Here is a 26,680-nt window from a genome sequence, read left to right as displayed (position 1 = left end):
TTGAAAAGAGGGTCATTGTTTTAATTTTTGCAAATCTCTTTAATGTCTGGCTTAATAGAAGGTGTCTGGATTTTTATATCTGCTTCTGCATGCACTATATTGCTATATGTTGTTCTGGTTGAAGTATATGAAGAAAATATGGCCTCACATACATATATAGTTGGAAAAGGGAGAAGTGATTTTAGCTTTTTAGATGGTTGTGGAGATCCTTTTTTGATACTACATCAAAACTTCACAAATGGTAGTTTTCTAAACGGTGAAACCTGAAACTGTATGTGAACCTTTTTACTTTATTACGTTAAAATCCATGCCTATGTTGTATACTTTGAATGGATCTTTAACTCATACATGATTTTGTAACATTAGGCTTGGGTCAGTTGGAAAATACTGGTTCACTGAGTTGCACAGATCTTCCAAATGTTGACACGTTTCATTGTACAGTATCAAAAAATCACTTGTTAATATCACCAGTGATCTCATTAGAAAGGGAACATGTTAAGCTCATGGTGATGAATACATGTTTTCTTAACTTCTAATTTTTACTTAAAAGTTTGAATTTTATCATTGGCAACTGTCCTTTAAGTGATAGGCATACTATGTTCATTTTTAAGAAAATGTCTGCCAAATATCCAAGTCTGAACAACTCTAGTTCTTTCAAGTGAAAACAGTGTTTCATGGAAAGGGGCTCTTTCAGCTAGCAACTCAAACAATCCCAAGACAAGCATTGTCCTTCGTTATGCACAGAAATGCACTATGCATAGTTTCATTTCAATACACGGACTGTTAAAAAGACGTACACTCAAGGGTTGAGATTTTAAAAAATAAAAATGATTTTTACTCTTTATCCAGAATATTCTTAAGTTAAACTAGCTTCCCTCCCCCCCGCCCCCCAATTGTGTGTCAGTGAAGCATGCAATGACTACTAATATAGTTTGGTGCCAGTGCCTTGATTCATTCTAATGCACCAGCAGTTTTATCTACCTTTATTTTTGCACTGTGCATGCAAATGTCAACTCTGTGAAAAAGGCAAATACCATCTCAGTTTTATTATGAAAATAGTTTTGGCCTTGTGGATCCCTGATCCCTTGTGTGATCCATGGACCGTGCTTACATGCAATAGGCCAGTTTGTGGATATATCTTTTAGTTATTGGAGGATAGTTATTTCTGATAATTTTTTTTTACCCGAATTTTCCTTTTCAACTTCTTGTCTTGAGCTAAATTTCGTAGGGTTACGTTTCTGTGCATTTTTATGGAATCCAAGTAATAGAAGATTCTTGAGAAGAACCAGTCTTGAATATTGATTATTTAATAGTTCTGAAGCCCTAGAAGAGTGAAAAGGAAATAGTTTTGCCTTGAATTTGAGTGATTCTTTGGATCAAGATTTAGAAAAAGCAAGGATCTTTGGATTAAGGTTTAGAAAAAGCAAGGAAAAGTTTGTATTAGTGGAGGCTGGTACAAGAGCTTCAAAATAAGACTATCTTTTTATCTTTAAATTATGTTCTCAGAGTTCTTGGATCTTGAGAAGTTGGTGTTGGAGTTTTGGTGCTGAAGGAACAGAAGTTGAGGGTTTTCAAAGCTTCGTCAGATCCACACTAAAACTAGAGCGACTCCACTTTCTTTTTCTGCATTGAGGTTCTATTTAAGATTTTAGTAGGACAAAGGATTCTGCTGCTAAAATATGTTTAGAAACTTCATGTTTATCTTTAGGACTTATTTCTAAATAGCTTGGTTCATTTTCTCGTGCAGATTATCATTGCTGGTTGTTGTTTATATATGGGTTCATCCATTTAACACATGTTTATTGGGTATACCCTGTGTGGCAGGCACTGGCTGGATATGGGAATGAGTAGTAAGACAGAAGGCGGACATCGACAGACATGGTTCCAGTCTCTACCCTTGTATACTACACAATTTTGGACCTTACAGTCTAGCAGAATCTTCTCTCTTCTTCAGCTGGTCCTGAGTCAGTTTCCCTGCATTTATTTTCCAATCTCAAAATTATTACCCTGGTGACCTTTAAAGTTTTTTTAAGTTTTGTATTTTTATAATAATTTCAGACTTGCAAAAATGAATGGTACAAGAATAGTATAAAGAATTCTTCTATATCTTTCATCTAGTTCCCCAAATGTTAATATTTTACCACATTTTCTTTATAATTTTCTTTTTATTATATACATATTATTATTGTTTTTCTGAACTGTTTGAAAGTTACAGACATGATCCTCGGAAAACCCAGTGTGTATTTTATGAAATGCCGGACAATCTCCTGAAGTAACCAAAGGACATTAATCTATCTTTAAACCATATTCATTTAGTCTACCTATATTTATTAAATATTATTTATTTAGTCTATATGAATTTAAATTTCACCAATTGACAAAATAATATAGCAAAAGAAAAAAAAATTTTCTCCAGTCTAGGATCAAATTCAGGATCATAAGTTGCTTTTAGTTCTCACTCTCTTTCATTTTCTTTAATTTGGAAAAGTTTCTGTCTTTGTTTTATGACACTGACTTTTTTGAAGAGTGTAGGCCAGTTATTTTGTAGAAAGTCCCTCAATTTGGGTTTTTCTCATGTTTCATCTTAGTAGAATCAGGTTATGCATTTTTTGCAGGGCTACCCGCTAGTAATGTTGTGTCCTTCTCAGGCTGTCATATCTAGAGACACATATGTTCATTTGTCCCGTTACTAGTAATGTTAACTTTGATCACCTGCTAGTTTTCTTCACTATAAAGGTACTGTTTTTTTCCTTTGTAATTAATAAGTATGTTGTAAGGAAATACTTGAGGCTATGAAAATATCCTGTTTCTCATCAGACTTTATTAACTACTTTTGCATCCCTTTGAAGAGTTTTGATTGAATCAATATTATTAATATGGTGGTTGCCAAATGGTGAATTTCTCCTTTAATGGGTTGACATTCTAACATGTACATACACATGGATTCATATTTTACTTAGTGCTGTCAAATTACTATCTTTTTTTTTTTTTTTTTTTTTTGTGAGGAAGATCAGCCCTGAGCTAACACCCATGCCAATCCTCCTCTTTTTTGCTTAGGAAGACCGGCCCTGAGCTAACATCTGTTGCCAGTCCTCCTCCTTTTTCTCCCCAAAGCCCCAGTAGATAGTTGTATGTCATAGTTGCACATCCTTCTAGTTGCTGTATGTGGGACACCGCCTCAGCATGGCCGGACAAGTGGTGCGTTGGTGCGTGCCCGGGATCCAAACCCAAGCCACCAATAGCGGAGCGCACGCACTTAACCACTAAGCCACGGGGCCGGCCCCAAATTACTATCATTTATTTTGATTTCTCAGATTGTCTCAGGTATGATCCCTTCAGGCTGACTCCTGTGTTCTTAAGACATGTTTTCATCATTCTTTGAGCATTTCCTTAGTTTCTGGTATAAGATGTTCTGGGTCCATCTTGTACTACCCTAGCCCCTGAGGTGGAATCAGCCAGTTTTCCAGGAAGTCTTAATTCCTTTTAGTGGAGAATAGTATTTAGATAAAAGGTCTGGGTCCTAGTTGTTGTGCTCATTGTATTGGGGTGTCATTGCCTCTAGGCCCTCTCAGTTGTTAAAGTTAGGAAATACACTCACACATTCATATCTATGTATATTTCTATGTATCTATATCTATAACTGAGTTCAAGTTGATACCTCCAGTTCCAATCCAGCACCGCAGGATTCATTCTAATCTTCCTTTTTCAGTATTTCTAATTTACAGTACACTTAACTTATTTAATCGATCCTAGAATGCATAGAAGATAGTCTCAAAATTGATAACCCATACCAGTGTTAAAAACTAACTAGTGTTTTTTTTGTTTTCAGCTTGAAAGTATATAGACAAAACATCATGTTGAAAAGTTGTTAGTTCTTCCCAGTGGCCCTACCCCCCCTTTCAGTGTGGATATATTATTTATTTGAAATACTTTTAGGTCTGGTTCCTTCTGTTTACATACCACTTTGGGGATTAGCCCTCCTCCATCCGTGTTTATTTTATTTATTTTTTGAGTATGTGAAACATTAATATGGCTCAGGACTTAGGAGTTCATTAACAGGAGTCAGAACTATATAAGAAGGTATACTCAAAGGTGTCGTTTCCCCATCTCTTCTACTCCATTTTCATACGCCCCCTGATAGGCTGGAAAATGGCCTGGAAAAGACATGCATGTACTAATCTCTGGAACCTTATATGAGAACAGGGTCTTTGCAGGTGTGATTAAATTAAATTGAGGCTCTTGGGATGGAGAGATCCTGGGTGGGCCCTAAATGCAATCACAAATATTCTTATAAGAGGGAAGCAGAGGGAGACTTGACATAGAAGCGGAGAAGGCATTGTGATCCTAGAGGCAGAGATTGGAGTGATGCAGCCACAAGCCAAGGAATGTTGTTAGCCACCAGATACTGGAAGAGACAAGAAACTGATGCCTTGTGAGCCTCCAAAGGGAGTGAGGCCCTGTTGACACCTTAATTTCAGCTCAGTGAAACTGATTTTAGACTTCTAGCCTTTAGAACTGTGAAAGAACAAATTTCTGTTGTTTTAAGCCAGCAGCTTTGTGGTAATTTTTTACAGCAGCCACAGGAAACTAATACACACCCCTTCTTGGTAACCAATCTTATTATTTTCATGTTTAAATCTTTATTTTATTCTGATCTATGGATATTTTCTGATTTTTCTTTCTTACTCAAAAGTTTACATACAATAAATACTCTTTGCCCTTTTTTTTTTCCTCTTAATATATCCTGGAAGTCACTGATCTTCTTCATCTTTCTATAGGTGCATAGTACTTGATTGTGTGGATATAGTAGTTTATTCAACCACTCTCCAATTTAGGATTTTTTGCATTTAGGATTTTTCCATTAATTTGCAATTAAAAGAAATGCTGCAATGAATAACTTTGTGCATATATGTATACTATTGGGGGTTTTTTTCAGGGTAAATTTCTAGAAGGGAAATTGCTAAGTCAAAAGGTAAATACCCTATAAGTTTTATTAGATATTGCCAAATTCCCCTCCATTAGCATTGTACCAATTCATGTTCTTGCCAACAATTTATGAGAGTAACTGTTTTCCCACAGTCTTGCCAGCAGAATATTATATTTAAAATTTTTTGCGATAGGTGATAAGTGATAGGTCAGTGTACTGAGTGAGGTTGAATGTCTGTCATATGGTTAAGGGCCATTTTTATGCATTTTATTTTTTGTGAATTATCTATTACCAAGTTTTCTGTCGGGTTTTTGGTCTCATTTTCTCTCAGTTTTTAAGAATTCTTTCTCCACAAGGGATATTGGATCTTTATCTGTAATATATGTTATAAATATTTTCTCTCAATTTTTCATTTGTCTTTTGATTTTGCTTATGGTATCTTTTAAAAAAAATACTTAATTTTTTAGAGAAGTTTTAGGTTTACAGAAAAATTGATCAGAAAGTACTGAGTTCCCACATTATACCTCCCCGCCCCCAAATTTCCCTTATTATTTACATCTTGCATTAGAGTGGCACATATGTTATAATTGATGAACCAATATTGATACATTATTATGAATGTATATAATCCATAGTTTATGTTAGAATTCATTCTTTATGTTGTATATTTTATCAATTGGGACAAATGTATAATGACATGCGTTTTATACTACTGTATCACACAAAATAATTTCACTATTTCAGTTATCTTTTCTGACCACAATGGTATGAAACTAGAAATCAGTTACAAAAAGAAAACTGGAAAATTCACAGATATGTGGAGATTAAACAGCATGCTGCTGAACAACCAGTGACTCAAAGAAGAAATCAAAAGAGAAATAAAATATTGCCTTGAGACAAATGAAAATGGAAATACCTCATAACAAAACTTAGGGAATGCAGCAAAAGCAGTTTTAAGAGGAGAATTCATAGCAATAAATGCCTACATTGAGAAAAAAGAAAGAGCTGAGATGACCTAACTTTACACCTCAAGGAACTAGAAAAAGAACAAACTAAGCCCAAAGTTAGTAGAAAAAAGGAAATACCAAAGATCAGAGCAGAAAAAAATGAAATAGAGACTAAAGAGATGATGGAAGAGATCAATGAAACTAGAGTTGGTTGTTTGGAAAGGTAAGTAGATAAACTTTTAGCTAAACTCACCAAGAAAACATGAGAGAATACTCAAATAAATAAAATCAGGAATGAAAGAGGAGACATTACAACTGATAGCACACAAATACAAAGGATCATAAGAGACTGCTATGAACAATTATACACCAACAAATTGGACAACTTAGAAGAAATGGATAAATTCCCAGAAACATGCAACCTACCAAGACTGAATTATGAAGAAATAGAAAATCTGAACAGCCTGATTACTGGTAAGGAGATTGAATTAGTAATTAAATACCTCCCAACAAATAAAACTTCAGGACCAGATGCATTCACTGGTGAATTCTACCAAACATTTAAAGAAAAATTAATATCAGTCCTTCTCAAACTCTTCCAAAAACTAGAAGAGGAGGGAAAACTCCCAAACTCATTTTATAAGGCTAGCATTACCTTGATACCAAAACCGTTAGACAAGGACACTACAAGAAAAGAAAACTACAGGCTGATATTCCTGAGGAACATAGATGCAAAAATCCTCAACAGGTTATTAGCAAACCGAATTGAACAATACAAATCTTCCTCAACTTATGATGGGGTTACATTCTGATAAATTCATCAAGTGGAAAATATTGTAAGTTGAAAATGCATTTAATATGCCTAACCTATGCAACATCAGAGCTTAGCCTCGCCTACCTTAAACGTGCTTAGAACACTTACATTAGCCTACAGTTGGGCAAAATCATCTAACACAAAGCCTATTTTGTAATAAAGTGTTGAATATCTCATGTAATTTATTGAATAATGTACTGAAAGTGAAAAAGAGAATGGTTGTATTGGTACAGAATGGTTGTAAGTGTATCAGTTGTTTACCCTTGTGATTGTGTGGTTGACTGGGAGCTGTGGCTTGCTGCTGCTGCCCAGCGTCATGAGAGAGTATTGTACTGCATATTACTAGCCCGGGAAAAGATCAAAATAGAAATTTGAAGTACAGTTTCTACTCAATGTGTATTGCTTTTGCATCGTCATAAAGTCAAAAAATCGTAAGTCAAACCATTGTAAGTTGGGGACCATCTGTATGTTAAAAGAATCATATACTGTGATCAAATGGGATTCAAGGATGCAAATCAATAAGTTGATGCAAATCAATAAATGTGATACACCAAATGAATAGAATACAAGATAAAAATCGTATTATCTCAATAGATGCAGAAAAAGCATTTGACAAAATACAACATTTTTTCACGATAAAAACTCTTGACAAATTGGGTATAGAAGGAACATACCTCAGCCTGTGGAATGGGAGAAAATATTTGCAAATTGTATATCTGATAAGGGGTTAATATCCAAAATATATAAAGAACTAAGACAACTCAATAGCAAAAAAACCATTTTTTAATCTAATTACAAAATGGGTAGAGGAACTCAAGAGACATTTTTCCATAGAAGACATACAAATGGCCAACAGGTACATGAAAAGATGCTTAACATCGCTAATCCTCAGGGAAATGCAAATCAAAACCACAGTGAGATATCACCTCACACCTGTTCGAGTGGCTATTATGAACAAGTGTTGGCAAGGCTGTGGAGAAAAGGGAACCCTTATGAACTGTTGGTGGGAATGTACATTAGTAAAGCCACTATGGAAAACAGTATAGAGGTTCCTCAAAAAATTAAAAGTAGAACCTACCGTATGATCCTGCAATCCTACTTCTGGGTATATAGCCAAAGGAAATGAAAACAGGATTTGAAGAGATATCTGCACTCCCATGTTCACTGCAGCACGATTCACAATAGCCAAGATATGAAAACAAACCGTCTGTCAGTGGATGAAGGGATAAAGAAATTGTGGTACATATATACAATGGAATATTATTCAGCCATGAGAAAGAAGGAAATCTTGTCATTTGTGACAACATGGATGGACATTGAAGGCATTATGCTAAGTGAGATAAATCAGAGAGATACAAATACTGTATGATACCACTTATATGTGGAATCTAAAAAAGCTGAACTCATAGAAACAGAGTAGAATGGTGGTTACCAGTAGCTGGAGGATGGCAGAAATGAGGAGATGTTGGTCAAAGGGTACAGACTTCCAGTTATAAGGTGAATAAGTTCTGGGGATCTAAAAAAGAAAGTTTCTGTTGATCTATCCTCAGATTCACTTACTCAGGATTTCCTGTATTATTTCTAATCTGTTCTTGTTCTAGATTACTCTTTTAATGTTCTAGAATTTCCTTTTTTTTATGTAAGCGTATGTTCCTTTATTCATTGAGCATAGTTATAATAGCTCTTTTAAAATCATTTACTAACACCAACATCTGATTCTACAAGGTTGGTATTTATTCCTTTGTTTGTTAGGTTTCATTTTCTTGGATGTCAAATAATTTTGGATTATAATCTTTATGTTATGAATGTTATGGATTCTGTTGTATTTCTCCATAAAAGGGCTGATATCTTTGTGTTAGCAGACAGTTAATTTGGTTGTACTCATACTGCAAACTTTGTATCTTAGGAGGCAGTTCAGTTGTCAAAATTTTTTTTATTAGCTGGTGTCTGTCCTGCATATATGCAGTTCATTGGTCAGTCAGTTGGTCTGCCAAAGATTTGGGCGGAGTTACACATATGATTTATGACTTCCCCTATCTGACCCTCTTCTTTCTGGAATTTCGCCCCCACTTTCCAGTGTTGGTGGTTGCTTTGACAGCTTCCTCCAGAAAAGTAAAATAAGTAAAATTATTTATAAATAAATTTTTAATTTTTTTTACTTTTTATAAGTAAAAAAAAATTTTCCTCCAGAAAATAAAAACTACAAATAAAAGCTGTGGTTCTCTGCTGGAATTTTAATTTCTTTGGTGGCCACTAATTGTGGCCTGCCCTCAGTCTACACACAATATATTTGGAAACTACCCCTGGCATTTTTTTGTTCCAAGTATATACTGCTCTCTAGAATCTGTCTACTTTTGTTCATGTTCTTGTGCCTTTAGATAGTTGTTGTTGTTTGTATTTTGTCAAATTTTATAATTGTTATCTGCAGGATGATTGGTCTGGACAAGCTTATTCTACCGTATTGGACATGGAACCTCCCCGTTCACTACTTTTTTTTAAATGCCTAGTCTCATTGATTTTAACTTTTTAAATGTTTTTCAGTCATATGGTAACTTTTTTGAATGTTCAAATTTGGAGAACAAGAGCCCCTTCAAGTTTACTTTTGTGTCTTTGTTTTTCTGTGTGTTCTGTGTGTCTTTTTGATGGGCCTTTATTGGTTTTTGAACTTGGTCAGGCATAAAATGATGTCCCAGGTTCACTTTATATATTCCCTGCTTCAGATATGAGAACAAGATTTAGATACCATGATATGGGTGCTAGGTGCATTTTTCAGGGACATCATTGCTTTTAAGGCTTCTTATTGGACAAAGCTAAGAAAGAGATATTTTTTTAAAAAGTAAATTCATATATCCATTCAAATTTAACATTTAAGTCTATTTTGTCTTAACACTTTCATTTGATATTTCATGTTTTCCTTACCGTACTAAAAATCTTAGTTCCTGATAACACATTTGATTTATCCTACACCATGCAAAAAAGTTGTTTGCAAATCACAGTGCCAGTATTACTACTATCATAAAATCAAAATCATAAAACGGGGGCCGGCCCCGTGGCGTAGTGGTTAAGTGCATGCGCTCTGCTGCTGGCGGCCGGGGTTTGGAACCCTGGGCACGCCCCGATGCACCGCTTGTCAGGCCACGCTGTGGGGGCGTCCCATATAAAGTAGAGGAAGATGAGCACAGATGTTAGCCCAGGGCCAGTCTTCCTCAGCAAAAAGAGGAGGATTGGCATGGATGTTAGCTCAGGGCTGATCTTCCCCACACACACACAAAAAAATCATAAAACTGAATTTCAAGATTTCTTTAGTAGTTCTTTTTTTCCTTAGAATATATTCTACTGATATACTTTCCAGCGAGAGTGCTGTCTTTAAAGTCATTTTGAGTAATTCTGTTTATGTGTAGTTATTTTACCAACTCAGTATATATTTAAGATCATTTATTTTGGGGCTTTTGTTTTTCCTTTTGATTTTATTTTTAAATATATAAAACATTCATTTAGTGCAAAAATAAAAATTAATAATATATATACTTAGATAAATCTTGCTTCCACCCCTATTTCCTCCTTCCTTGCCCCTTTCCCTTCCTTGCCTTTCATAAGTAACTATTTGTATTAACTTTTGGTATTTTCTAGTGTTTTATTTTAAAAAAATAAAATCCATCTACTTTTTTTCCTTAAAAGCTGGAATACGTTGTATTCTGTGCTGTACCTTGCTTTTATTTACATAATATATCCTAGAGAGCAATATATGTATGCATAGAGATCTTCCTCATTCTTTTTTACAGTTGTATAATAACCATTGTGTTAATTTACTTTAGTTTATTTATCCAGACCCTGTGGGGGTATTTCTAATCTTTTCTATTGCAAACGATATCTCAAGGAATAACTTTCTACATTTGTTTTATTGTATTTGTGAAGGTTTATCTTCAGGATGGCTGCAGAGTCTTGGGGGATTATTGGATCAAAATATAAATCAGTGCTATCTGATAGAAATGTAATATGAACCACATGTGACTACTAGAAAACTTAAATTACACATTAAAAAATTAAAAATAAAGTTTCAACTAATTATAATTATTTCCAAATATTATCACATATATTTAAAATATTTCAACACTCAACATCATGCTGAGTGATAATTTTTATATTAAAAATTATTTATGAGACCTTTTAATTCTTTTTTTCTACCAAGTCTTCAAAATCTTGTGTTATTTTATACTTAAAGCACATCTGAGTTTGGACTGGCCGCAATTCTGGTACCCACTAGTGCTCAGCAGCACATATTTTCTCACTTTTTTTTTTTTTGCCTTATAGTTTTGTGGGGTTCTTTGGCCATGCATACTTTAGAAAATTGCTTTTATTGTTGAATTTATTAATTAAAAATTATATCTTTTGCCTTTGGATTTTAAGTCCCTGCTAGACTTGCCTCATTCCCAGGTTATACTTGAAATCATATGTGTTTTTTTCTAGGACTTTATGGTTTTAACTTTTATATTTTGATTTCTGATCCATTTGGAATTTATCTTATTTTTTGGTGTATTCTACAATTTTGGTTTTGTTTTCCATTTCATTCAAAAATTGTTTAATAGAACATTGTTTAACTTTCAGGAGGAAAGGCTTTTTGTTGTTTTTTATATGTAGGTTTTTTTGCATTGTGATCAGAGAGCATAGTTTGTGTTATTTCTACTCTGTTGAACTTATTGAGATTTTCTTTATGACCTTATATATGATCAGTTTTTGTGACTTGACAAGAGATTGTTTTCTCTATCAGAGTACAAAGTTTAATATAGTAAGTTCAATATAATACAATATAATATCTACTTTATTGATTACATTGAAATACAAGGTTAAGAATTTTAAAGGCTCCTAGAAGGTATAGTTTAGGCTCTCAATCCCAGAATTTTAGAGCTGAAAGAGACCTTTACGATTTGTTGCAGTTCTTTCATTTATAGAAGAAAAGCTAGAAGACTAGAGAAGTGATATGTCATACCCAGACTCATGTAGTAAATTGATATTCAGAGCTGAGACTAGAAGCTAAGCCTATTCATTTCTATTTCAGGATTCTTTCTTCAATGCCAGACTGTGTTCTTGAAAGTCAGGATAACCCAGATCCTGGGCTCCTCATATGCTCCTTAAAGTGTAGCTAAGGCAATGTTACATATTTATATACTGGCATTTAAAAAAAGGCACAGAAACACAAATGATTTACTCAACATCATAGAGATAATGTTAGGTCATAAGACTCTGGCTTGTAGATTTTACCTCTGTGTCTTATCCAGTAAGGGAAGGGCTAGCTAGAACATGGTAGCAAAAAGGCTAATCGCTATGAACTATAGACTGGGAGCTAGAACTGGAGCTGGCGCTGGAAACCATAAAAATGTCAGATGAATTTTGGACTTTGGTGATGGGGGCTGGGGTGATGTTAGGGTGATGAAAGCTTCTACCATGACTAAGTAGACTCTAGAATCTGTAGAATGGGGGACAGAGTAAAGGAGGCTGTGGAGCCACCATCAGTCTTGTGCTCATCACAAGGGCCATTTGTTTCTGTTCTCATTCCCTGGAGCATTCCACTATTTGCCAGCTAAGATTTAGGATAATCGTAGATAATGAAATAAAATTCATCTTACGTCTGCAAAATAATTTTATTTTGCAAAATACTCTCAACAAATATTATGCTGTTTGATCTTTGCCATATCCTTGTGAGACTGGCAGAAGGGATATTGGTGAGCAGAAAATGTGAAATACTGATGTGTGTCAAAGCAGTGTGCTAGAAACCACTAAAGGATACAAAGATGAATAGACATAGTCTCAGCTCTCATGTGTTCACAATCTTGTGGGGATGAGCTGGGTGAGGGGAACAGCTAAATGTAATGTAAGGCAAGTTGAAAAAGATTGAGAAATTTGAACTATTTCCCATGGGAATTTAAAAGGAATAATGGTATTATAACTAAAGGAAATTTTAGTATTTTGCCTTCTGATTTCAGACTAGCTGAAAGGATAACTGTAAAAGGATCTTCACTGTAATAGATAATTGATATAATTTTCTTTTCTAATTTTTTAGAAATCTTATTTTTATTTTAGGTGATTCTATAAAGCTTATCTGAACAAGTTTATGAATTATTAAGGATGACAGAAGTCACTTAAATTTTTGTTTTAGTGATTTTTGGCTTATAGGGCTGGCTTGAGGAGGAGGAAGCAAAAAAGGGAATTGATTTTGTAATGTCAAACAGAACTTAAAAATTTAGGACAGATTTACTTAGGCCATTATGAGTAAAAATTTAAATGGGCCCTATTAATTGGTAATAAACTAGATAAAATTAATTAAAGTTGATTCAGTACTAGTTGATGTTGACAATGTAGACAGCCTCAGGAAACGGGGGAGTAGTGTGGACTTCTCTTAGTTCCTAACTTAGTTTCTTGTTTTGCTTCAAACTAATGTTACCTTTCAGGATCACTATGGGAAATATTTGCTTGCCAATAAATATGAGTTTAACAATCTTACAATAATGAATTCATTTTTGTTGAAATTGGGGACAAAACAGACTTTACAGTTTTTTCATTTATTCCTAAAATTCATTTTAGTTATCAATTAACCCAAAATACTCTCCATTTTCCCTTAACATCACCTACTTGACTCATTTCCATTTGCCAGTATAGAGAGAATGCTAGAAGGAGTAACTTCCCTTGATGCACCAGATTCATTGGAGTATTAATTAGTGCTCCAGGGAAAGGAGAAGGAGAGAGAGACAACATAAACAGTATGCTCTTCTCCTTTGGGGCTTAACTTTCTTGCTCCATGTGTTTTCTCCCCCTATGTTGGTCCATTGCTAAAAGACATTGAGGTCCTATCTTATTGCTTTTTAAATCTAAGCCCGCAGCAGCATGCCCCATACTTTATAGAGGTTGACAAATTTCTAGTAGTAAATTATCCATAGCCTACAGCCCAGCCTCCTGTGGGCTGTCCTCACCTCTACCCTACCCCACTTCAATCTGGTAGTCTTATATATATAATATTACCTCCCTGTTTGGAGCACCTCCATTTTTGAAGTCCAACTTTTGGGATACCTAGAATGGTCTTAGGATCATCAGTGTTATAAGACTCTAGTGCCTGAGTTATACTTAGCTTTTTAATTTAAATGTGTTCACAGTCTTCGCTCCCTACGGGTAAATAGCTTTTTACTATAAACACACAGTACCTCTCTTAAACACACAGTACCTCTCTTCTATTTTTCTTAAAAATAACCAATTTCATCCCTGACAGTATTTCTTTTTGTCATCCGTTAAACATTTGTTGTTTTCTCACAAATTTAATTTTTCCTTCATTTCATATGTGATGATTTTATTGTGTGGTTTTTTTTTTTTTTAGAACAGGATGTATTGTTTCTTTAAAGATGAGAATCAATGGGCCATGTGCTGGTTTTCTTCCCACTCAGAGTATATTCAGTTTAGCTCACAGTCTTCTTTCTTCTAATAATGTGGATAAAAATGACTGACTTGGTGTTCAGCAGCAGAGATTGAAAATAAAACCTGTGATTCCAGCCTCCTTTTTTGTACTTCTTTATTTAAAAATTTTCTAAAGAATTTTCTAAAGAATTTTTCTTTCTTTCTACTTTCTTTTAGCTATCATGGGAAGAATTTAAGGTGTTTCTTTAGTTCCACTATGTTTCTCCTGAAGACTTCGTGTTTGCTTTGCTTCTCTTCCTTTGGTATGTTCACCTTGGGTTAGTCTACAGCTATAACATTCGACCTGAATTCAACTGCCACTGATAAGCAAGTATAGCATTTCCTCTTAAATGAGTAATTTTCTCTATGTATTTGATTTGAGCATAAATGAAATCATAAGCTGCACTCATGGTTATATATTTTCACATATATTTCGTTTCTTTCAGAGAAATCTTTCCTAAAATTAGTTTTTCCTTATGTTGACTTTTTATTATTTCTGGTTACTGGGTACTGTTTATTCTTTGCACTCAGCTGGTATTTGCCTATTTCACTTTCATGGTTACTATTCTTTTCTATCACATATTATGCATTTATTATATACTTCAGGATAACATTAACATATGAGTGATGTTAATTGAATACATCTAATTTGTGGAAAATTTCAACATTCAGTGCTATCACAAAGTTAATGTAGCTCATAATCCCCTTTTAAAATAATTAAAATATTACTTTCAGCCAAGATGGACTAACAGGGATTGGTCTCCTTCCGCCTGAAACAACTAACTGGACAAAGGATATGAAACAACAGTTCTTAAGACATTTGCCATCAGGTAACAAAAGACATTGATCCCTGAGAGACAGGAAACAAATTAGATGAGACCTACGATTGCTCTAGCCTGGAGAGAATTTCTGGGCATGACGCAGGGCGGTAGAACTCAGGAGGAGTCTAGAGATTGCCCTGAGTTCAGAAGGTGGAGGTGGGAGGCTGAGGAGCCAGGGCCACTGGAGTTCACAGGGCAGAATAGCAGAGAGGGGAGACCTGCAAGAGAGTTTTACAGATCTGCAGGGGTCCCTTTCAGGACTTCAGTTGAGTACTGATCAGTACATGCCTGTGAGGAGACTACCTGAGGCCAAGGAAGAACCACCCAAAAGGAATTGAGGGAACAGTACAATACTCAGAGCTCGCATACCACCAGGAATAGAGCCTGAATCCCTCAGACAGAGTAGAAAATCTCATAATTCACTGAGTATTGGTGGAGCACCTCCACCATTCTAGTTTTCATATCTAGATGTTTGATTTGGGTCTTTTTTCTCTGTCTTTACTGAAAAGGTACTCAGTCTTTCCTTTAGCTTCTAGAACATATGGAATACATTAGTTTTATGGACATATGGAATACATTAGAATTAGTTTCTTGATTCTATCAACTGTGTCATTTCTGGGTTGGTTTTGATTGATTGATATTTCTCTTCCTTATGGCTCTATTTTCTTGTCTTTTTTTTTGTTGTTTTTACCTACTTGGAAATCTGTAGATCCTTGTCAGGCACGTAAAAGATAACATTACAAATTTTACCTTGTTGGGTGCTGGATATTTTTGTATTCCTGTAAATATTCTTGAGCTTTTTTCTGGAATGTATTTAAGTTTCTTGGAAAGTGTTTTGATTCTTTAAGATGTGCTTTTAATCTTTAAGTGGGACCATTTAATCTAATTTTGCCCTACTATTAAGGGGAAACCTTTCTGAATACTTTACCTGATACCCTGTGAATTATGAGGTTTTCCATTTGGCTAACCATCTGTTACAGATGCTAAGTTGAGGATCAGGTTGTTCCTTCAAGGTTTGTTTTTAAGATCTGCTGGGATCATTATGGAGTGGTCTTTATTCTAAGACTAATTTAGGCCTGCTGAGGTCTCTGCTTATTGCCTGGAGTATACGCAGTCTCTGCTCTGGTGGATGGAATTCAGATGTCTTCCACTCTATATGAACCTTGAATTATTCATTTTTTTAGCTCCCTGGCAGTTTTTTTGCCTGGCCTCCTGCAATTTCACTCTAAGTATGTGCAGGTTAGTATTAAGTCAAAGACTCAATGGACCCCTATGTAGATATCTGGAGGTTTTTTCTGCCTAACTCCCTCCTCTGGTACGTTATTCCAGTAATTCCTGCCACCTACATCTTTCTGAACCCCGATCTTTGTCTATTCAAGTTAGCGAGACTGCTGTGCTCTGCTTTGAATCTCCCTGCTTGTAGTGGTGTCTAGAATGTCTCCTGACACAAAGTCAAAGTGCTTATAGGGCTTGTCTAGCTTGTTGCTCTCTCAGACAACACAGATCTACACTAATTATTGCCCAATGTCTGGAAACTATTGTGTCATTTATTTTGTCTAGTTTTGCAGTTATTTACTGTCTGAGGATAAATCTTGTATTAGTTACTTCATAATGGCTAGAAGCATAAATCCCATACTACTGGATTATTCTGGGAGGTTGGTAAAGACTTTGGGTGAAGTTATAGGAAAGAATCACAATGAGCCTTGGCTGATTTTATAGTTAATGGCCATTTAGAATTTTGTATGTTTAAGGGCCCTGGGAATAGTTGACTTGGCAGTGGTTTGTTTGTCCTTTTCAACTAGATCTGTCAGATGAGGTCATGTAAATAATAAAGCATTACACAAATGTGCTTCTTATTTTTGGTTTACAGTAATTTGTTGAATGTTTTTACAGGCTGTTCTGCCTTAGAATAGATTTTTGACTCTTGGAATTTAAAGTGAAAATAGTTGGATTGCCTTTGTGGTGGAGGAGTTGGAGTCGGTGATGATGCTTCTATATTATTTCTAATCGCCAAAAATTGGTTTCAGTAGGCTTTGATGTCATCAGAGAAAGACTGCTTCTCGCAATTAATAATAGTGTCAGTCTGAGAATAATCTCATGTTGTAACAATAGTAAAGTAACTGGCAGAAAGACATATTTCCATAGAATGTATTGTCTCTATATTATTTTTGAGTTTTTGTACTCAGTGAGTTGCACATACATACTCAGTGAATATTTGATGTGTGAATCTTTATTAAGACCGTTTCACTTGTTGGTCAATCATAATAATTATTTTCTGTGTGTCAAACATAGTACTAGATGATGGAGAGGCAGCAATAAAAGTAGGAGATAGGATCCCTAATCAGAAGACTACATGAGATGGCACATATATAAGGCAGCAAAATATTCTAGCAAAGATGGATGGAGTACAAAATGATTATATCAGCCCTCAGGGAGGTGTGGAGGGGCTGGGTCTTGAGAAAGTTGATGGATATGCATTGATTCACAAAGAGGATAAGTGAGAAAATTCCCTGTTCTAAAAAGAAGGAATGGTGTGTTGCAGGGTGACAGCAGAGAATGACAAAATTGTTTTGTGGAAAGCAAGCAAAATAAATTGACTTGAATGGAAGTTTGTAGAAGATAGAAATTAGGTTGTAGAGCTAATTGGGGTATGGGGGATGTAGAAGATTTTGAGCGTTAGTCTGAAAAGAAAGACATTTCTAATTGCCTTACATGTTAAAAAGTAAACAAAATTAAAGAATTTTGTGTTCACAAAGCAAGTTTTATAGGTGCCGACTTATTTTAAGATGATCTGTGAAGCAAATTAAGACACTGAGTGTTTCTGCATTTGACCGTAATTTGCAAAATGAAAACCCATTCCTTATTGGGATTTGAAAAGCACTGCTTGCAGAATGAGTGAATATACAAAAAGTTTTACATGTTATGACTGGCTACATAGGGGGGAAAAGGGATTTTTTAAAAAGTATCATAACACTAACTGAAATTTGAGTAGGGCTGAATTTCACATATTTTTCTTTTGTTCCAGGTTGCCACTTTTGCTAAGAGAGCACCCATGACCCTGATGGTGTTTTAATTCAAAGTAACGTGCTCTATTGCCTTTATCGATTAACTGATCAAATTCAGGTTAGTACATTTTGTGGACATGATGTTCCTGTTCAAATTTAATGTTAATATTTTGAGAAATGGATAATTTTGTGTTTAAAGCTACATATGTATGTAGCAGTGAAGTAGAAAGGCCAAGTCAATCTAAACTCTATTGAATTGTGTATTAGTTAACAAACATTTTCTGACTACCTACTGTAGTAAAATGAAAAATATTTTCCTTCCTATTTAATAGTTTTGTACTTTAAAGTAAGAGCCTGGATAAAACAAGTTGTGGATGAATACAATACATTGTACTTTTGGCATCATTGTGTGGCGTATTTGGTTCTGAAAAGAAACAACTCAAAATTTTTTGATTATTTTTAGTAGCTGATATTTAAAGGTTTTGTTCTTGTCCAGATTTCAGCCATACATTACAATTTTTATTTATTTCTTTTAGTGTTCAGTCTGTGAGTTTTGACAAATGTGTATTCATCACCATAATCTTGTAAATTCACTCACATTGCCTCTTTGTAGTCACCCTCTCCCTCCACCTCAACCCCTGGCAACCACTGATTTTTTTTTTTTTGTCCCTATAGTTTGCTTTTTCCAGTATGTCATTTAAATGGAATCATTTAGTATGTAGCTTTTAAAATCTGGCTTCTTTCACCTAGCATAATGCATTTGGATTCATCCATGTTATGTGTGCCAGTAGCTTGTTCTTTTTTATTGCTGACTAGTATTCTACTGTATAGATATACCACAGTTGGTTTATTCATTCACCAGCTGATGGACATTTGGAGAGTTTCTAGTGTTTGGTGATTATTGCAGTCAGACTTTTTTTTCTGTTTTTATTGTGATAATACATATAAAATTTACCATCTTAACCATTTTTAAGGGTGCAGTTCAGTGGTATTAAATACATTCACGTTGTCGTGCAGCCATCACCACCATCTATCCTCGTAACTCTTTTCATCTTGTAAAATTGAAACTCTATACCTATTGAACAATAACTCTCCAGTCTCTGCTCCCTCTAGCCCCTGGCAATCACTATTATACTTTCTGTCTTTATGATTTTGACTACTCTAAGTACTTCATATGAGTGGAATCATACAGTATTTGTCTTTTTGTGATTGGCTTATTTCACTTAGCATAATGTCCTCCAGGTTCATCCATGTTATGGCATATTGCAGTATTTCCTTCCTTTTTAAGGCTTAATAATATTCCATTATAAATATATGCCACATTTTGCTTATCCACTCGATGGAGACTGGGTTGCTTCCACATTTTAGCTATTGTGAATAATGCTGCTATGAATGTCGGTGTATAAATATCTCTTCAAGACTCTGCTTTCAGTTCTTTTGGGTGTATACTCAGAAATGGAATTGCTGAATCATATGGTAATTCTATTTTTAATTTTTTGAGGAACCACCATACTGTTTTCCACAGCAGCTGGCTGTACCATTTTACATTTCCACCAGCAGTGTACAGGGTTCCAGTTTCTTCACATCCTTCCCAATACTTGTTATTTTCTGTTTTTTTGATAGTAGCCATATTAATGGGTGTGAGGTGGTATCTCATTGTAGTTTGGTTTGCATTTCCCTAATGATTGGTGATGTTGAGCATCTTTTCATGTGCTTAGTGGCCATTTATATGTTGTCTTTGGAGAAATGTCTGTTCAGGTCCTTTGTCCGATTGTGAATTGGGCTGTTTGTTTTTTTATTGTTAAGTTTTAGGAGTTCTCTGCATATTCTGGATATTAATCCCTTATCAGATATACAATTTATAAGTATTTTCTGCCAATCTGTGGATTGCCTTTTTACTCTGTGGATAGTATCTTTTGATGTACAAATTTTTAAAATTTTTCTGAAGTCCTGTTTGTCTACTTCTCCTTTTTTTACCTGTGCCTTTGGTGTCATATCCAAGAAATCATTGCTAAATTCAATGTCATGAAGCTTTTGTCCTATGTTTTTTTCTAAGAGTTTTATTATTTTAGGTCTTACATTTAGGACCTTGATCCATTTTGAGTTAATTTTTGTATACAGTGTTAGGTAAGGGTCCAACTTCATTCTTTTCAATGTGTATATCCAGTTTTCCCAGCACCATTTGTTGAAAAGACTGTCCTTTTTTCCCATTGAATGGTCTTGGCACCCTTGTCAAAAATCATTTGACCGTGAGGTTTTATTTCTAGGCTCTGTATTCTGTTTCTTTGGTCTATATGTCTGTGTTTATGCCAACACCACACTGTTTTGTTTATTGTAGCTTTGTAAATTTTGGAATAAGGAAATGTGAGGTCTCCAGTTCTTTTGTTCTTTTTCAAGATTGTTTTGGCTATTTGGAGTCCCTTGAGATTCCATATGAATTTTAGGATGGGTTTTTCTGTATCTGCAAAAAATGTCATTGGGATTTTGATAGGCATTGCATTGAATCTCTAGATTGCTTTGGGTAGTATTGATATTTTAACAATATTAAGTCTTACAGTCTATGATCATGGGATGTGTTTCCACTTATTTATGTCTTCTTTAATTTCTTTCAGCAATGTTTTGTGGTTTTCATTGTATAAGTCTTTCACCTCCTTGGTTAAGTTAATTCCTAAGTATTTTATTCTTTTTGATGTTCTGATAAATGGAATTGTTTTTATAATTTCCTTTTCAGATTGTTTATTATTTGTGTAGAGAAATGCAACTGACTTTTGTGTGTTGACTTTGTATCCTGTTACTTTGCTGAATTCATGTATTAGTTCTAACAGCTTTTTTGTGGAGTCGTTAGGGTTTTCTATATATAAGCTCATATTATTTGCAGAGATAGTTTTACTTCTTCCTTTCTAGTTTGGATGCCTTTTATTTCTTTTTCTAGCCTAGTTGCTCTGGCTAGAGCTTCCAGTACTATATTGAGTAGAAGTGGTGAAAGTGGGCATCCTTGCCTTGTTCCTGATCTTAAAGGAAAAGCTTTGAGTTTCACCATTGAGTATGATGTTTGCTGTTGGTTTTTCATATATGGCTTTTATTATGTTGAAGAAGTGTCCTCCTATTCCTAGTTTGTTGAGTGTTTTTATCATGAAAGGATGTTGAATTTTGTCAAATGCTTTTTCTGCATCAATTGAGATGACTGTGTGGGTTTTCCTTTTGTTTTGTTGATGTGGCATATTACATTGATTGATTTTCGTATGTTGAACCATCTTTGCATTCCAGGAATAAATCCTACTTGGTCATGGTGTATAATCCTTTTAATATGCAGTCATACATTTTTAAAATAAAAATATGATTCTATCTTCTTTATTAATATTACTTTATGTTATTGTTAAAGAGACCACAGTGATTTAACTATTGCCTTTTGGGGCTGGAGTTGCATTTCTTTTTAAAAAAATCATCAAAAAAGAACCAGAAAAAATGTAACAGATCTTGTGGGTAGGGGAAAAGACCTGTAATTTATGATCATTTTGAGTATAGAAAGAGAGATGATGCAAAATTATTAGAAAGAGGGTATGGGGGAACTTGTGGTATTTCCTGATTATGGAAAAGTCAGGTAGTTTTTTTGAGTATAGTGTTAGATCAGAAATGTACTGGTAGATTTGTATAGTTAACCCTTATACAGGTAGCTCCAAAAGTCACCTGTTTAGAATAGTCAAGTAATGGGGCTGGCCTGGTGGCGTAGTGGTTAAGTGCATGCGCTCCACTGCTGGCGGCCCGCGTTCGGATCCCAGGCGCGCACCGATGCACCGCTTGTCGGGCCATGCTGAGGCGGCATCCCGTATAAAGTGGAGGAGGATGGACATAGATGTTAGCCCAGGGCCAGTCTTCCTCAGCAAAAAGAGGAGGATCGGCATCGGTTGTTAGCTCAGGGCTGATCCTTCCTCACAAATAAATAAATAAATAAATAAAAATAAAGGATCTACCTTAAAAAAAAAAAAAAAGACTTTATACCTAGAATAGTCAAGTAAATTATAAGAATTCTCCTATCTTAAAAATGTACTTAAACTTAAAGAGGGCAAAGGTTGGGCATGAAAAGTCAATTTAAACTTTCTTGAATGAATATTTGAGATGAAATTGATGGAAACTTTCTATTCTTCTGCTTAGGGGAAATGAATAATATAAAAAATTAGCTATTTAGTGATCTCAGAAAGGCCATTTGAATATTTACAGTGAATATCTGGTTCATTATTTGGTACAGAAATAAAAAGACCTTCAGCAAAATATTATGCTCCGACTCAGAGAATGTTGGTTTAAATTCCAGCTCCTAAGCCTGGACACTAAGAATCACTGCAGCTTTGAACTGTTCCCTTGTTTCTGAATGTTTTTAGATAAATTATGTAACTTTCATAGAAGCTTTATAGATAAATGGTATGCTATATTGTGTTCTCAGGGAATATTTCTGAAATAGGTAAAACATTTTAGGCAGAATCAGAGCATTTTAGAAATGTTTGTGAGAGAATAATTTGTTCACTGGGCAAATGTAACGTAGAGTCAAAGATGATGCTATGCTCAGAAGTCATGATTTCTTCAGGATTTGAGCTATTCCTTTCATGAGTGTCATGTTAATTATATAAGTTATTTGGCATAAGTTTTTAATGCAACATCAGAGACATCATAACTGAAAGCCAAATATTCGGAAAAGGATGAACAACTAGCATGTGGGAATATAGATTCCATTTGCTGAAGAGCATGGTATAAATTTTTAAGGCAACTGTCATGTATTTCCTGAAATTTATTAGGATTTTGTGTACATACATACTTTTGAGTTCTCAGATAGATGACTGAGTTTCTTGACGGCAATGATCATTTTAGATTTTGGTATTTTCTGAAGGAAGTATTTCTACAGCAAGTATTACTACTTGCTGAATGAATGACTTAGTCTCACCCGTCATTGGGCTACTTGGAGTTCATTAGAGCACCTTGTATCTGTGGATTCTCCAAGATTGGCAGGGCAAGAAGTAGGAAGTGAGTTTTCTGAGAGCATGAGAAAATGGAATCTATCAGAACTGTAAAAGCTGGTACTTCTCATAGAATTTTTACATGATATGGACCTTGAGGAACATTTAGTCCAATGCCCATAGTTTTTTTGTAAATAGATAAATGGAGACCCAGAGAGGTGAGGTGATATGCTTTTAGTCACACAGCTTAGCTGGAGACATGTAGTGTTGTGTTCATTTTGCTCATCACCCTGCCTCTCTTTATCCTTGACCTAGGGTTGGGATAACGTTAAATTCCTCAGTTAAAAATTGTTTACAAAACTCAGTTTTAATTTCTTTTACAATTGATTTTAAGTTAAAGCAAGTCACCATTGAAATTGTATGAGATACACTCTTAATTTTCAAACAGATGCAAAAAATATGCTGATGTTGAATATATAGCTAGAAAGATCTAACGAATTATTTTTTAACAACCTCAAAACATTTTTATGTAGCCTAATTTAAAATGTATAAAATTTAAATAAGACCCCTATTTTCTTAAATACTTTATATAAATATGGACCTTAGATTTCTGGTTTAAAATCGAAGTACCCTAAAATAATGGGTTATTTTCTGCTCTGGAGGATTTCATTTAATAAACATATTTACAGATATAATTGGTGAAGTTCAGAACTACCAAACAGTTTTCTTTTTTGCATGGGCACTTGTAGGCCTAGAAAATTAGCAAAAAACTTTTTCAAGATACTATTTTAGAAATGGAACATTTTAAAATAAAAATAGGAATCAAACATATCATAAGTATTTACCTTTGGATATTTGATATATAGGCATATTAAGAGATTCTGACTCAGTTGAAGTGGTTTTAAGTTATACAGAAAGTACACCTCTTTGCTCTAATTTTTTGCTCCTGAAACATCATCTACTAATTGTATTATACTAAACTTCATCCTGATTCCCTAAAAATCGCTTTAGCCCTTTGGGACAAAGGAGACATCTATTGAGAGATAATTCTCTAGAAGTCTCTTGTGTTTCTGCACATCTGAGCAGAAGCATTGACAGCTTTTTGGGTGGGCTATCTTTTCAAGAAAATTTGTATAGCAAACAGTTTAGAAAAATAGGAATAGTGTTTCCATAAGGACAGAGGGCATATTTTCTTGCTGTCCAGGATAATCAGAATAATCCCGCTTAGAAAAAGGTAGGGTGCATTTGCTTGCAACTCCTTTAAAAGATTGGGGTTTTATAAGTTCAGCTTTCTTCTCTAGTAATGCAACCCACTCTGTGTGTAGGTATGACCTGGCTCTCCTTTTGTTGCTTTTTAGAAATTAGAGTTTGGGGAGCCCATACAAATAATGATACTCTGGCTACTGCTATTGTTTTGAATAGTAAACTGTTCTTTGTCTCTGGCCCAGGAGTGTCATATCTTCCTCCAGGATTATCTGATGCTGACTCACCAAATATCATTAACACAACCTATTGATAAAACAAAGCTGAATTTATTACTTATTGCAGTAAGAGGGAACACCACCTTGACAAAGCTTTTGTAATGTCTTAGAGTGGTAAGGTCAAGATCAAAATTTTAGAGTTTGAAGTTTGGTTTAATTTGAATCTTACAGTGGTGGTGATGAGGCTTGATTAGAATTGGGTAAATATCATGATATAACAGTTTAGAATTGGTGGAAACTGCAAGGCAAGGATTTTGAAAACTGTTGATGCCTCCTATTGAAGAGTTGATGGGTCTTTCCTGAAGCTTCTGTAATGAATAATCAAAGTTATCTCCCTGCAAGAGTCTCCTGGAATAGTAGAGTTATGCTGCTGAAGACATTGGATTAGCAAAGTCATGTTATTGTATGAGGAGAGATGTTATGTGTAGGTGAATTTGTAGCCTTATTTATGTTTTGTTTACTTGGGTGAAGATCATTAATGAAGATAATAGGTAAACATGGAGTTAGCTCTGATCTCTCTGATTTATTTTATTTTTCAATTTGAATAGTATTTGGAATAGTATTTGAAGAGAGACGTTCTTTAGGTCGGTTAAGTCACTTAAAGTTAGAAAAATGTGTTGTTGCTGCACTCTCAACTGAGTTCAGAAAATGAAATAACCTTTTCTGAAGTGAGTATGAGAGTGTAGCTCCCCCTTCATTGCCCACGTTTCTCTGTCATTACATTCCTGTGGTCTAGGAATCTTAGAAAAATTCTTACGAGAGAATGCTAATAGTCCCATGAGGTGGAGCATGGTGCTGGAGTTCTAGATGTAAGTGATTCTTCTCCCATTGAATATTTCTTATGTTTTGAATAAGTACTGCAGTATTGTGTTTGAATTCTTTCTTTGAATAATGTTGAAAATACATAATAATTACTTCATAGAAATATTGCGGGCACTTAAAAGGAAATTCTTTAGTAATACTAAAACCACGTGTGGTTGTGTATGTGCTTGTTCTTTTCTAGGTACAAATTAACAATGTATGTTGGTGATAAGTATAAATACAGATTGAACCAACATCTGTGGATTTGGATGGAAGTGACTGAAGTGGAGGAAAACAGAGATTTTTGATTCACAACACTTGAATTTAAGGATCTTCCAGCATGCAGCACAGACAAATTTTACCAAGCCTCAGTGTTTTCATAGTGGGTATTTGGGCAATTCAGAGACACTCACCAGATGTTGTAACAATGGTGATTTTTTTTTTTTTTTTTTAATTTTAGAAGGCCTATTAGAATATAAAATTTGTAGTAACACTATAGCAATACCTGAAATAAAATATATTAAGATGGACAGAATGTAGAAACTAGTTTAAATAGATACCATAATTATAATAATAAAATAGACATACCTCTGGATTGTATTTGCAGTTCACATTTCCATCCTTCAATGAAAAGAGTAGAAGAATGTGTTACTGTATTTTTTTTAATATGCTGTCCATATCGGTAAGAATAACTTGACCTTTAAAAAAGTCAAGATTTTTTGGCTTGTGGGCCATTTTGATGATTCCTGGGAAGGCCTTTTTTGTGGGGCATGGGCATGGCATGGTGGCTGATCATTCAGGTTTGGATTCAACTTTGTTCCCTTGTAATTTTCCCTTCTCATTTTAGACTTTGAAGTTGGTCTACTGATATTACCAACAAGATAAATTTCCTCCAACTTGTAAGAAATATTTTCTAGTTTCAGAGAATTATAAATTGGCAAAGATAAAAACATAGAGCATGGATGTGTTTGATTTCTTTACTTTTATGGTTTGGAATCTTCACTTTCTTTGTGGTGTTTATTTTTTGTTGGATTCATAGATGCTTGAGAAATTAGAGGAATCCTTGTCCCCCACCCCCCACTACTACTGCAGCCCCATAGGAGAAAAGAGGAAAGAAAGAAAGAAAACCACGTTGAACACTTTTTTTTCCTTGAACACCTATTCTGAATTAATGGATTAATGTGTAAGTTGTTTAGTTGGAGTTTTTTGTTTTTTAAAAATAGAATTTATTTCTTAGAGCAGTTTAGCTTTATAGAAAAATTGAACACAAAGTGCAGAGTTCCCCTAGATCCTGCAACCTTGCTGTAATTGCTTATGACTTCCAGGAGTTTTTTTTTTCCCCCCAATTCTTTTGGATTTTCTATATAGATGATCATGTCATCTGTGAACAAAGACAGTTTTATTTTGTTTTTTCCTAATTTGTGTATTGTTTATATCCTTTTCTTATCTTATTGCATTAGCTAGGATGCCCAGTATGATACTGAATAGCAGTGGTGAA

At 34.7% G+C, this 26,680-nt stretch overlaps 1 protein-coding gene across 11 annotated transcripts in view; it reads left to right on the top strand.

The window, feature by feature from the left end:
* The window catches only part of FUT8 (fucosyltransferase 8), a 296,375-nt gene that overhangs the window by 17,526 nt on the left and 252,169 nt on the right, over window positions 1-26,680 (top strand). For 9 of the 11 annotated variants that reach the window (XM_087448350.1, XM_087448358.1, XM_087448355.1 and 6 more), the window contains exon 2: window positions 17,975-18,072. The gene's annotated coding sequence lies outside the window, so the exon portion shown is untranslated. Of the gene's footprint in view, window positions 1-14,937; window positions 14,959-17,974; window positions 18,073-26,680 lie in introns of those variants that run through there. The other 2 variants (XM_087448351.1, XM_087448357.1) reach the window with 1 other exon arrangement.

Source organism: Ceratotherium simum, chromosome 24 (genome assembly GCF_057802395.1).
Source record: "Ceratotherium simum simum isolate JZ-2026a chromosome 24, ASM5780239v1, whole genome shotgun sequence".
Classification (NCBI taxonomy): Eukaryota; Metazoa; Chordata; class Mammalia; order Perissodactyla; family Rhinocerotidae; genus Ceratotherium; species Ceratotherium simum.
The sequence above is the reverse complement of the archived record's forward strand: the minus strand, read 5'-3'. Positions and strand labels throughout refer to the sequence as shown.